The 12,635-nt window shown below is 41.7% G+C and overlaps 1 protein-coding gene across 5 annotated transcripts in view; it reads right to left on the bottom strand.

The window, feature by feature from the left end:
- The window catches only part of DAB1 (DAB adaptor protein 1), a 566,655-nt gene that overhangs the window by 508,907 nt on the left and 45,113 nt on the right, over window positions 1–12,635 (bottom strand). For 4 of the 5 annotated variants that reach the window (XM_080406380.1, XM_080406381.1, XM_080406385.1 and 1 more), the window contains exon 1: window positions 1–12,635. This exon is cut by the window's left edge and continues 35,600 nt beyond it. The exons of the other annotated variant lie outside the window; for it this stretch is intronic. The gene's annotated coding sequence lies outside the window, so the exon portion shown is untranslated. 5 annotated transcript variants of the gene reach the window in all.

The raw sequence follows: 12,635 nt of genomic DNA, 5'->3' as shown, positions 1-12,635 counted from the left end.
AAAAAACTCCCTTTCACTTCTGGCATGCCTTAAGGGAGTGAGAAACTGCTTTCTTAAAGGTGGTGGCCTGGGGAGGCCAAGCCAATGGGATGTGGAGGTAAGAGCGAAAACAGACCAGTCAATTGAATTGTTCATTCTGGCAAAAGGTGTGGCAGGAGTAAAAGATGTCATGGCTAAAGGGGAAGCAGAAGATGGAGACTGATTGACATTGGCAAAATGACATCAACTTGTTTAAAAAGTTCCAATTTCCAATACGCCTGGAGAAAATACTCCTTTAGGACACCTTGGTAGGGGAGTGAGAAACTAATGTATTTATCTAGTAGATCAAGGAATGGGCATAGCTGTAGAGGAGCAAATGAATATAACTCAAATGATCAGTTACTAAGATTCTGAGAGCTCGTTATCTTTTTCTCTGCAGGCTTGTGTTGGTATTTGCATTATCTCCTTTTGTGCAGCTTGTAAGTGTGAACACCTATAAGCCTATCACATAACATTCAGGTCCATTTCCAAAGCTACAACATCAACCCAAACAGCCTGCAGACAGAAATTTTGACAGGTACCAGGAATGGGAAGCTGGAATAGGTCCATGTCCTGGAGGAATGAGCCACAGGATAATCAACACACTACTCATTGCAGCAAAGGGACACTGCCTGCTTTTCTCAGCACTACAGAGAAGATCCACAGATCTCAGAGTACCAGTGGCAAATTTTCTAATAACTACTGTCTGCACCCATGCCTTAGGGGCCCTGCTCTCCTGAAGGACTGAAAGGTTTTAGTCTGTGTGGCTCAAGAAGACTCATACATTCTGTAGTCTGGGCAAGTACTATCCATGGGCCAGCAAGCTGCACAGAATCATAGAATCGTAGAATGGTTTGGGTTGGAAAGGACCTTAAAGATCCCCTAATTCCAACCCCCCTGCCGTGGGCAGGGACACCTTCCACTAGACCAGGTTGCCCCAAGCCCCATCCAGCCTGGCCTTGAACACTGCCAGGGATGGGGCACCCACAGCTGCTCTGGGTGACCTGTTCCAGTGTCTCACCACCATCACAGTTAAGAATTTCTTCCTAATATCTCATCTATACCTACCCTCTTTCAGTTTAAAACAATTCTCTCTTGTCCTATCATACAGGTCCTACTAAAAAGTCTGTCCCCATCTTTCTAACAAGCCCCCTCTAAGTACTGAAAGGCCACTCTATGGTCTCCCTAGAGCCTTCTCTTCTCCAGGCTGAACAGCCCCAGCTCTCTCAGCCTGTCTGCACAGGAGAGCTGCTCCAGCCCTCTGATCATCTTCATGGCCTCCTCTGGACTCGCTCCAACAGGTCCATGTCCCTCTTACGCTGGGGGCTCCAGAGCTGGATGCAGGGCTGCAGTGGGGGGTCTCACCAGAGCAGAGTAGAGGGGCAGAATCACCTCCCTTGATCTCCTGACCATGCTGCTCTTGATGCAAGCCAGGATTTGTTTGGCTTTCTGGGCTGCAGGTGCACATTGTTGGGCCATGTTGAGCTTTTTGTCCACCGACACCCCCAAGTCCTTCTCCTCAGGGCTGCTTTCAATCCATTCCCTACTCAGTCTCTATTGATACTGGGGGTTGCCCCAACCCAGGTGCAGGACCTTGCACTCCTCCTTCTGCAATCCCTTTTTCTATTTCTTACACATGTAGGTGCTTCCTCCACAACACAAGTAGCCCAGTGCAAAACAGAAGATTGTGCCAACAAGTAAAAGAAAGAAAACTTCAGATTTATAAGGATAAGTAATTAAATTATTTGGCTTACATCTGAAAATATACCTAAACACAAACATTGTGGTTTTAAATGCTACTTGAAAACTGTTTCCTTATTTCTTTATGCTAACTTGACACTGAAGAAAACACGGACTGAGTATAAAGCTATATTCAGTAAAACAGAGCAAATGTTAAAATCAGGACAAAAGAATCCAAGGATAAATTTATATTTGCTGGAATGAAAATCTAGATGCAAAATAAGTCTGACATTTTTGCTATTCACAGTTGAGGATTAATTTTTTAAATAATTTCACAGCTTTCTGGTTCACTGAGTGCATATTTTCTGATAATTCCCCAAGAAGGAAAGTATTTTGTATCTAGCAACTTACACGAGTACATTGCTTCATTCAAGCAGCACTTGACCTGCAATACACTTATTCTGTTATAGTTCATTCTTTTCACCCTGTTTGGTTCAATCTCTTCTGCATTTGCTTGACCTACTAAACTATTCCGTTCACATATACCATACTGCACAGAATGTGATTGTTGAGTATCACAAATGAATACCTGCAAGAGACCATCCCCAAAAATACATAAAAGGGAAGTCATTATTAAAAGGTTAATCTTCCCAACTGCTGCTATCAGTTTGAATAGATAAACTTAGGTCCTCTTTTTGTTTCTTCTATGCAAAATGTCAGCTTCTGTAGACTGTTGCCTTCTGTGCCCCACACTAAACATGTTACAATTGCATTATTATAAAGTATTATGTAAAATAAAGTAAGATTAACATTTAATTATTTAGGTCAAAATTTATTCCAAATTGAAACTTATTCCCTTGCAGTGAATCAGGTCAAAGAATAAAAGCTCTCAAACACAGGATTTAAGACCTTACACTAACCCACAGACTGTGTCTTCACAATGTGTGGCCAGCACCCATGGCTTACAGATGGCTCAGCCCATATGAGGCTGGCTGGCACCCTAATGCACACATACCCTCTTACCCTAATATAATTTCATACATCCCTCCCATTTTCAACAAAAAGCAGGTCCATACCAATGGCAGGAACTGGAAAGCATCTGATTTTTTCATTTGCTACACATCAAATATACTTGCTAATGCAATAGTGCTGTTGTATTAATAAACCAAATCAACTGACTAGAGAAACCTCTTCACTCTTTTCTCTCCTAACTTTGCTGCCATGAGTCAATCCTGTAAGACTGATCTACAGTTATATTTCTGTCAATAGACTCCGGACTTCCAGAGCTGTTATTTACTGGATGGTCACTGGAGATTTAGAAGTGAAGTAACCTTGGCTGTGATTCTATATGTGCAGCACATGGCTAGATTTACATCCAACAAAACAATATATTTACCAACCACTGAGAACGATTTTCAATACCGAAATTTTCCATCAAAATGTACGTACATCTGGCACAAAGCAAACATGCACGATTCCAGTCACTTCCACTGGCATGGAAAAACAGCAGTCTGAATCACCACCCGGCACCAAGCTCTCCTCCTTGAGATAAAGGAGTAACAATAAACTGGCAGCAGCATATGCCAGAGCTAGCTGTTGAAGCAGCCGTTACAAGGGGAACGTGCTTTATTCTCTGAACTGCATTGTCAGCCCAGCCTAGGACCAAATTCTGCTCAGCAGCTCTCAGTAAAGGCAGTGGGAGCTGCACAAAGGCAGCTCACAGAACAGTTCGTCCACCTGAAACTACCTCCCTCCGCCTCCACTGCAGAGAAAAGACCTGCAACTAACTGCAACATAGCTAATAAAAAAGGTGGGGTAGGGGAAAGGTTGCATTTTTTTCTGGCAGATGCTTAACTGAACTCAGGTCTCCTCAGAGAAGTGCTATAGCTTTTCTGGAGTGCCAGTTACCACAAACTGGGAAGTGAGAAAAGGAAACAGACATTTTAATGTGCTTGACCTTTCAATCCTCCAGAAGAGAAAGCAGTGTCACATACTGTCCTTTGGTTTGAATTTGACTTGTGATCCTGGAATAAGGACAATACACAGGCAATACCGTTTCGATTACTGTTGGACAGTAATCTGCATTAGTGCACCCTGCCTATGAGGAAGAGCAGCAGCACATCTCTCTGCTAGCAAGAACCCAGAACAGCCTTAAATTCCCCAGAAGGGGCTCTTCTCAAGGCAGAAAGGGGTCAACCATGGGACAGAGCGCAAAGGAGCTTGTATTCACACAACTGTAACTCTCAGGGGCACTAGGTGCCCTAACCTTCACAGGTGCATTTCCCAGTTAGTCACAACTTACACGGTAAACGCAATTTTTTAAAAAGTAAGACTTAAAAGAGTTCAGTGTTTGTGTAAAGAGCTTGGTTCTGTCAGTGAGCCTGCATCACCCTTCTGTCCTCCAACTGGTATTCCACATACAAAGCCCCAAGAAACACTTCTCAAACTGAAGGATTAATAAGATTGCTGGCATTTTTAAATGTCAGTCAGTTTTTACACAAGCTCTCTGCCTCTGGAAAAAATGGGAGAGTCACAATCCATAATTGTCCAGCAGAAGTGTCTCTTTTTAAAGAAAATGTTGAGGATTCATTTAGAGGATCCCCTGAAACAGACATCTCTTGCACTGCTGTTTGGGGATTGCTCCCAGAGCTCCTCTCCAGCATCAGCAGGGATGTCAGTTGAGGAAGATAAGATTAAATGCCATCCTCCTCCCAGGGTAGGCATCAGCACCCCCACCTCCCTGGGGAGTCTCAGCAACGTGAGTGCAAGTATCTCCAGGACTAAGGGAACAAGGAGGTCAGTGACTTCTCCCTGAGAAATACCTGCCTTGGAGACAGCACTACATGGATGCACACTTGTTCCAGTGCTGGCCAGGGCAGGTGCTGGGGGGAGGGGGGGGGGGGGGCGGGACACGGACGATGACGGGACACACGGACTCCTGAAGCAGATGTGCTTTTACTGCTTACCCAAATGTTATGGGAACAATAAAGAGAAAACAGAATAAATTTTGTCTGGCCTTTAAATTCACATACCAAAATTCTAGATAAGATGAAAGGGGGTCAGATGTACAGCTCCTCTTAACCCCAACCAAATTTGTGCTCCTAAAACCCGAAATATTTTAGAAAATCAGTCATATTTTTAAAACATATTATCTGATAATTGCAGATGCTTGCTATTAGTTTTCTTGTAGAATCCTTCTAAAATTCATACTATCAGAAAAGCTCTCAAAGCAGCCTGTCAGATTATGCCTCACTCCTGCAGGGAGACACATTATCAAAATAATCTAACCTTTTAATTCCTCCTGTTTGCATTTTTCAAAAACCCAGCAAGGACAAAAACCAGATGAACAGCAAGAAACAGCCAGTGTTGTCCAAGTTCATGGCAAATACGAACACAGATTAATGAATCAACAAATATCTGTAAGACAGTCAGGACATTTAAAAGTAAATATGTATTTGAAGTCAGCTCAGACTCTGCAGCTAATCCCACAGCCACGGGGGGTCCCTACCTAAGTAGGGATATGCTGATCTTGATTGCTCCTGTGACCTTTCCTGCCTGTGCTCCAGTGCCACATGGTGAGCAGAACAAGCTGCTTTTGCACTGCATGAAAGCTGCAGGGTTAACCCTGGAGGCAATCAACACATTTCATCCTTGGCATGACTGCGATGGTGTATATCACATGCTACCACTGGTTATCACAAAACCCTCTCCAGTTCCTAATTTACATATGCACAAATTAATGATCCTTATAATTTTTATTCCGATAAATGGGCAAGCTCTTGTAGTACATAAGAATTTAAATTTTCAGACTCGTTTTAGGCTTAAAACCTACCCAAATGAGCACAGTGAAGCAGTTTGGCTGCACACATAAAAGAAACCACAGCCCTCATGTCCAAGCTCTCAGAGGAGCCAGGGCAAGGGATGGAAATCAAACGGCTTCCCTTTGACACCCAGAGACACTTTTAGCCAAACCTGTGTTCATCAATTAAGTTAACTGCTCTCAATATAAATACTCAATAGGAAAAGGAATTTTGATCAGTGGTTCCTGCAGTCACCTGGGAATGTTACACCCTGCACCCTTACTCCACAGAATTCCTTCATCGGATTTGACAAATCACACAGGTCGCATTCTTACACTATAAACAAGTTGCTTGATTGTCTTTAACATAAACTAGTTCTTTGGCTGTAAACTTCAGGCCAACAAAATATCTATAGAAACAGAACTAGATAAAGTCTGCCCTAAGGACAGCTTTGCTTAGCTTAGCCATGATAAACCTGCAGCACTTTGTCTCTGTTGGGATTTTAGACCATAAAAGCTGTGTCTGTCTTTGTATGGTGAAAATGATTATTTTCTTCTCCATTGGCAGACAGCATAAAAATGAAGTGTCTGTGTCTCATTTAATAAAACTAATATTTGTACTCTCTTCCTGTACACATATATAGGAAGAGGTTGTGCAAGGCTTCTACAATAGAAGTGACGTTAGAGTTAGCTTTTTCCTATTCATTATCATTTGAGCTTTTTCAATATCCTCAGCAGCATCTCCCTACCTGACAACTAGCTACAGCATCTGGGGGAAAAGAGAAAACACAAAAAGCCCCAAAAGATGCTGGCCAGAGACAAGCCAAGGCAATAATATTTTACAGAAAACACAAAACATTTTTGGGTTTGAATTTAGGAATACACTTGTCCCCATTTACAGCCCAAGATTGCAGCCATGATTGCTAATAGACCTCTGTGAAGAGTAAAAAAATTACATTGATTAGTTTCCAGCAGTGCCATTTGCCTTTGCAAAAGACCCTGAGGTAAAATGAGTGTGAGAGCTTGTACATGCTGTGTGAAGGGAAGAATTCAAATTCCACAGCACACTGGGGAACCAGATACAAAACCAGTACCTGTGACAAGGGCACCCAGCTGAGAACATGTGCATTGGGCAGCCTGTTTCCTCTGCGCAAACTCTTACCTGTATTTATTGTTCATTTTAACCTAGGAGGGCTTTTTAATGATGTTCACCTCTTTTTAAATGATGGCAGCAAAATCTGCTGGTGAAATGGTCAAATGCTTAATGGAAAAACACTTCTTGCCAACAGTGTAATGCTAAATGCAAATAAACCTACTGTTCATGCAATCCTGCCTGACACAGATTTATATTAATTTTTTCTATGATACAGGGAAAAATGATAAAAGACAACTCTTCTGTTTGCCCCATACGTATTTTCACTTTAATCACACATTTACTGACCACTTGCTGGCAGAATTGGAATAGAAACCCTGACAGACTGATGCCAGGGAAAAGGATGCTGAATGTTTTCCAAAGAGAATGCTCTCCTCTAAAGCCTCAACAAAAAGAAAAGAAGTTGACTGCATGGTTTGGGAGCTGCAGGGTATTTGCATGATACAGAGACATGACAATCTCATGAGGCTCTGGATGTGCAACTCTGGACTTCCTTGAGAAGTCTTAAACTACCAGTTTTCTCACCTTGACACTTTTGAAGAATCTGCTCTTTGATCTGTCTGTGACAAAAATCTCACCCTAATAAAACAGCCATACACTATATCAGAGTAACAGACAAGGATACACTTATTAATCTCCGAGAAGCACTCACGCACTGTTGCGATAAACAGTACTGAAATGCTTACATAGGCAAGTGGATATTATCTACTAACACAATTCAGAACAATCTCACTAAACATGACCTTCTTTCAACTCATCTTTGCTTTCATTTCAACTTGCTGCCATGCAGTGATGTCCTCAGCCACTTAATAAGCAAAAAAAAGCAAAATCAAGAATTACTTCTCAAATATCAAAAACTGGAAAATATAAATTTTTCCAAATTTGCAGAAATGCTTTATTGACCGCGTATAGTTGATGTAAAAGGCTTTGTTGCTTTACTGTTCATCTTTAAAAGAAAAGCTTCTTGAAAAGATGTATTCACCATATCAAACCAAAAGCACAAAAGGTCCAAAAACTGCCATAAGTGTAAAATATTTGAATAATTAAAGCTGCTGTGCAAACACTGCCAGCAACTGGAACTACTAATGTCCAACCTCAGCTGTGTAACAGACACTGGAAGGAACCTTTGCAATAATGAACAGCTTAGGAGTGAACTTTGTTCCTATCATACAGCTCTCATGCACTGTGATAATTTAGTTCAGCCAATCTCAGACATTTATAATTTAATGATAAAATGTTTTATTTCTCTGCCTGTGCACAGGGCACAGTGAGACTCCGACAATCCTGAATCAGCTGAAGGGCCAAACACATAATCAGCAATGCTACCACAGCATCATTTCCCATACAAGAGCTTGTGCTTACTAGACAATCTTCCTAGGATGTGGGTGCTGTTGTCCTTGTCACCCTGCTCAAGAGGAATATTAGTTTTACCCAAAAGAGAAGTGACATGCACAAGCATCGGGGGAAAAGCAAGCGTTCTCTGCGAGTACAGTTGGAGGATTCCCCTTTCTTACCCCTCTCTTGTCCTTTAGCAATGTGAGAATGGGTGGAAAATACATGCACAGCATCCTACTCTAGTTCTCTTCTCCCTTGCATGTTACTTTACCTTTCTTTTACTTTCAGCTGTCTTGCACCAAGAGCACAGAGTGCAGCAAGGAATCCAGCATGGAGGACATTCTCCTCCACAAATAAAGCACTCCCATGGAAGGGCTCACGCACAGTTGAGAATGGAAAGAACAACTCTCTCAGGAGTAGCAGCTCTGGATTAAGAAGGTCTATCTACCTATCTCTTTCCTCTTTGTATTTCCATGTGTATGGTTCTCTATCTTAACCCTGTATATTTAATTTCTGACGCTAGCAAGCATTTTTTTTAATAAGCCCCTTTTAAGAATTGTTGCCTTCACACAAACACACAAAAAAAAGCTAAATATCGGTCTATTGTCCATCCTAATGGCCTGTCTAACAAGGTCGTTGGACAGGCAGACTGACAATGAAAGTAATGCACAGTTTTTCCTTCATGCCTGCCTACAAGCCAGTCACTTCCATGCTCTGGAAAAAGACATTTGCTACCTGCGGTGCTGGTCTGCCTCCTTCCACAGGGCAACTGCGTTGGAGACAGCTGATGCACCTGGTTTTGCTCCTACCTTGCCATTCACATCGATGACATATGATTTTAGGTGTATTTCTGAGTCATCTCTGGACAGGGTGCACACACACATGTGCATGTACATGCATCAACACACACATTTATGTGCTGGTGTGGAGTGAATTCTCCTCGGCTTTCTGGGATAAATGTGTACTTGGAGATGGATTTTCAAAGGTAACTTCCTTTAAACACACATCGCACTCACAGTTAAACACAACATAATAGAGTTCATGTTTACAGCCGCTTCACCAGACTAAAGACACTAATGCTGGCAGGGAATTGGGTTCAGTCAAGATTTCACTATATGGAAAACCCAACAAAGCAGCAGTACATGTTAAGTCAACTAAACTAAAATGGTGTCTGAACGTGCATCACACATGCAATGTAAAATGCGCAGCCAGGGACAAGAGCTTTTAGAAATCTTTCAGGAAACATTGCAACAGAATTATTTTCAGGGAAATTTAGGGCTTAAATTCCCCATCTCTAGAAAGAGCAAAAGAAAAATATATTTATCTTGACTGGTCAGGACTACACAGGGACACAGAGCTCAAAATGACAGGGAAGCATGTGGGGATAGGGAGCTGAGAAACCAGAACAGGGGCTCTATGTGCTGCCTGGAGTGGCTGTTCTCGATATCGTTGCAGATGTGTTTGTTCAGCAAACATTCAGCCAACTGAATCTCCATTTAAGAATGAAACAAGTGTTTTCACATCTGACTGCCTGAACCCAAGCAGCCAGGCCATAATTTTGAACTGAAATGTGACTAGCCTCCCTTTAGGATGCCAGAAGGACTAGGTAAGAAAAATAGCCAGTGTGTCGGGAGGTCAAACCCTAAAGGCTCCTAGAGTTAACCAGATACATGACTTAGACGACCTGTGCTGGAGTCCTGTCACTGAACCGTTTTTGGTAATGTTATGAGTTATTTATTTTTAGAGGCACATGTGTTTATGGGGATGGCCTCTGCTGCTATGGGGTCTGCCACCAGCTCTCGGGCAGTTGGATGCCTGCAGCAGAGCTGGTTCTAATAAGCAGTAGCCAAATAACCTCTTCTACAACACCCACAGTCACACACAAAACTGACACCAGGACATGTTTGGACCCTTGGTCTACTGTTGATCCTCTTCCTTGCCCCATTCTACTAGTTTAAAATTTGGGTTTTTTAATAATCTCTGAGATTATGAAAAATCAAGGCCTGATGTAAAAGGTGGCTTTTGCAAATGTTGGTCTTTGCTTTTCTGGTTCACTTTTCCTTCTGTGAAATGGGAATAATACTTATTTCACAGAGAGATGATGCCTCTGATGCATGAAGATAAACACTGCAGTTACCTCACGTATGAGGCCACTCCAAGGGTGAAATATGTCTGAGCGTAAACACTACTTTCTGAAAACATTCATTAGCAATGTTTAGTCCAAGGAAATCTCTGTGGCCATATGGGCTCCAATAGCCTTATTAATCTGCTTCATTAGTGCCAAGCAGCAAGTTGCATTTATTTGACTAGTATTCTTTTTTTAAAACAGCAGGGGCTTCCCCTTTTCAGTCTGTGCTCCTGTTTGCAGGATTCTCTTCCTCACATCCCACGTACCTGCATCTCCTGCTACATACCTTCCCAACCACGCTGACTGTAGATTGATACCTAATTTCATTCACCTCTCCTCTTCTAACGCATATTGTCAAACATGTTTTTCCCTGCAGCAAGGCTTAGTCATAAAATCATCTGGAACTTTTTACCATGCCATTGCATTTGCATGCTAATCAACCAAGTCTTCATCTCCCAGCTCAGAAGAATGATCAGGCTGCAGGTTTACAGAAACCCTTTGCTAGCAGAGTTAGGAACACCTTATTACTCCCCGAGTCCCTCCCTGAGCTCCATTTTATCTATCAGGAGTCAAATCTGACCTTTAACCTCATTTACCCCCTCTCCCTCAATCCTGGCCAGTATCACAGTTTGACCTCCTCAGGTCAATGCCATGGATTTTCTGCCTCCAGATGTTCCTTTCCATTCCCCTGTGCTAACACTGGTTACTACAAGGATAAGATTGGATTTCTCAACTCATGGATGAAGCAATGAAAAGAAATGACCATTTTAACAACTCCTGCTCACTGATGTTAAAGTGATGATATCATTTTACCATCATTCAGGCCTCTTTTAGATCTTGGCAGTTACCAAGCTAAAAAAAACCCCACACTTTGATCAGTTCTAATGAGATGATAAACACATATGTACATAGGTGATGCAAAATCCATTTCTTTACATGAGATTAATATACACTTTGTCAAAATGCTGTCCAATTCAATCTTTTTGCTGACAGAAATAACTCAAAATAATTAAAGGGAAAAATCCATTGTCCCTTATATAAACCTTGCCTGGTTTTGGTTCAGTAGGAAATGTTTGTGTTTGATTTTCTTTAAGTATTTTTGCTAGTTACATTCAACCACCATTTAAAAGCATTTCTAAAATACATTTGAAGCAGTCATTTCTGGCCTTGAGTTTCATAACTGCCGAGTTCAGATTACAAGACCTGAACACAAGAGTGAATTTTCAAAAGAACTTCACCTTCAGAACGATGAGCTTAGGTTCATCTCCAGCACAATTTCATGTAAAGAAAACATGTCCCTGATCCCTACAGCACAGAAAAACTGACAGGGTGTGAGTTTCTCCTGCTCTGGGTTTCCAGCTTGCAGCAGGTACAAAGGGTGCTGAGCACTGCTCTGGTGGCTTTTCTGAATGTAACAGCTAAATCCACTGTGTGTTACCCATTCTAACAGCATCTGCATTCCCAGGTTCCCCAGACTAATAACATGCATGAAGCTATTTGCAAAGCTTTGCTTCATTAATAGATCAGGAATCTAAATAAAGGAAGATGGTCCAGCAATCAAGCTGTGGACGTGGGATTCTTCTGTTTCTGTCTTCCCCCGACAAAGATTTTTATTGGGCAGGGTGGCATTCACATGGCCTAACTCTAGGCATCTAAAAGTTCATCGCCACAGGCTCTGAAAGAAAATTCATTTGCCAATCATTCACTCTCTGGAGAAACCAGTTCTCATTAACTATAAGGGTACCTACAGCTACATTCTAGATGCTTGAATTCAGCATCATGAATCCCACCTTTGCAATCCAGTTTCCTCCTATAAAACAATAATAATGTCCAACTACCAGGATTCTGAAGTTGAATGAAAAAGGTGGGGGTTGACTTTTTTTTTTTGCTGTGGACTTCCACTTCATTCAGTCTCTCATCTACAAATGAAAGTAATTTTTGGAAATAGCACTGGAGAAAGGACCAACCACTGTAAGCTCTAATGTAAAATTTCCTTCTTTTCTGCTGGAGGAAAAATCTTTGTTGACAAGAAAGCCTCTGGCTCCCCTGGGTGAATGTAGTTCTGTCTCTGTCTGTTGAGACTGACATAAAGATTATTGCTTGAGACCCTGCTCTTTGTGCTGTGGACATCTGGGACAGGGATTAAAGCCACTGAGCTCATTTGACATATGAGACCACTACCAACTTGGAAAAGGGTAACAGACACCATCCGATTACTTTCAAGCCAGCTGCCTTAAGGGTGAAAGTTACTGTAACCAGTTTATGGTTATTTAACAAACATGGTCATTTTAACAAACAGATTTGTAATTTCAGTAGGCTGAACAGACACACAGAAGTTTCCTGTATACAAAATGAAACCTTTAAAAAGCTATGATTTTACATGAGAAATGTTAAAATTAAAACAGATCCATCTTAATACACGTTTTCCCTTGGTGCACGTTAAAAATAGCTTTTGTAAGACTTTAAAGGTGACTTCCATAGTAACTGTCCTAGATAATTTCTTCCCCTTTCCTGATTTCTGA

Source organism: Falco punctatus, assembly GCF_963210335.1.
Source record: "Falco punctatus genome assembly, chromosome: 11".
Lineage (NCBI taxonomy): Eukaryota > Metazoa > Chordata > Aves > Falconiformes > Falconidae > Falco > Falco punctatus.
The sequence above is the reverse complement of the archived record's forward strand: the minus strand, read 5'-3'. Positions and strand labels throughout refer to the sequence as shown.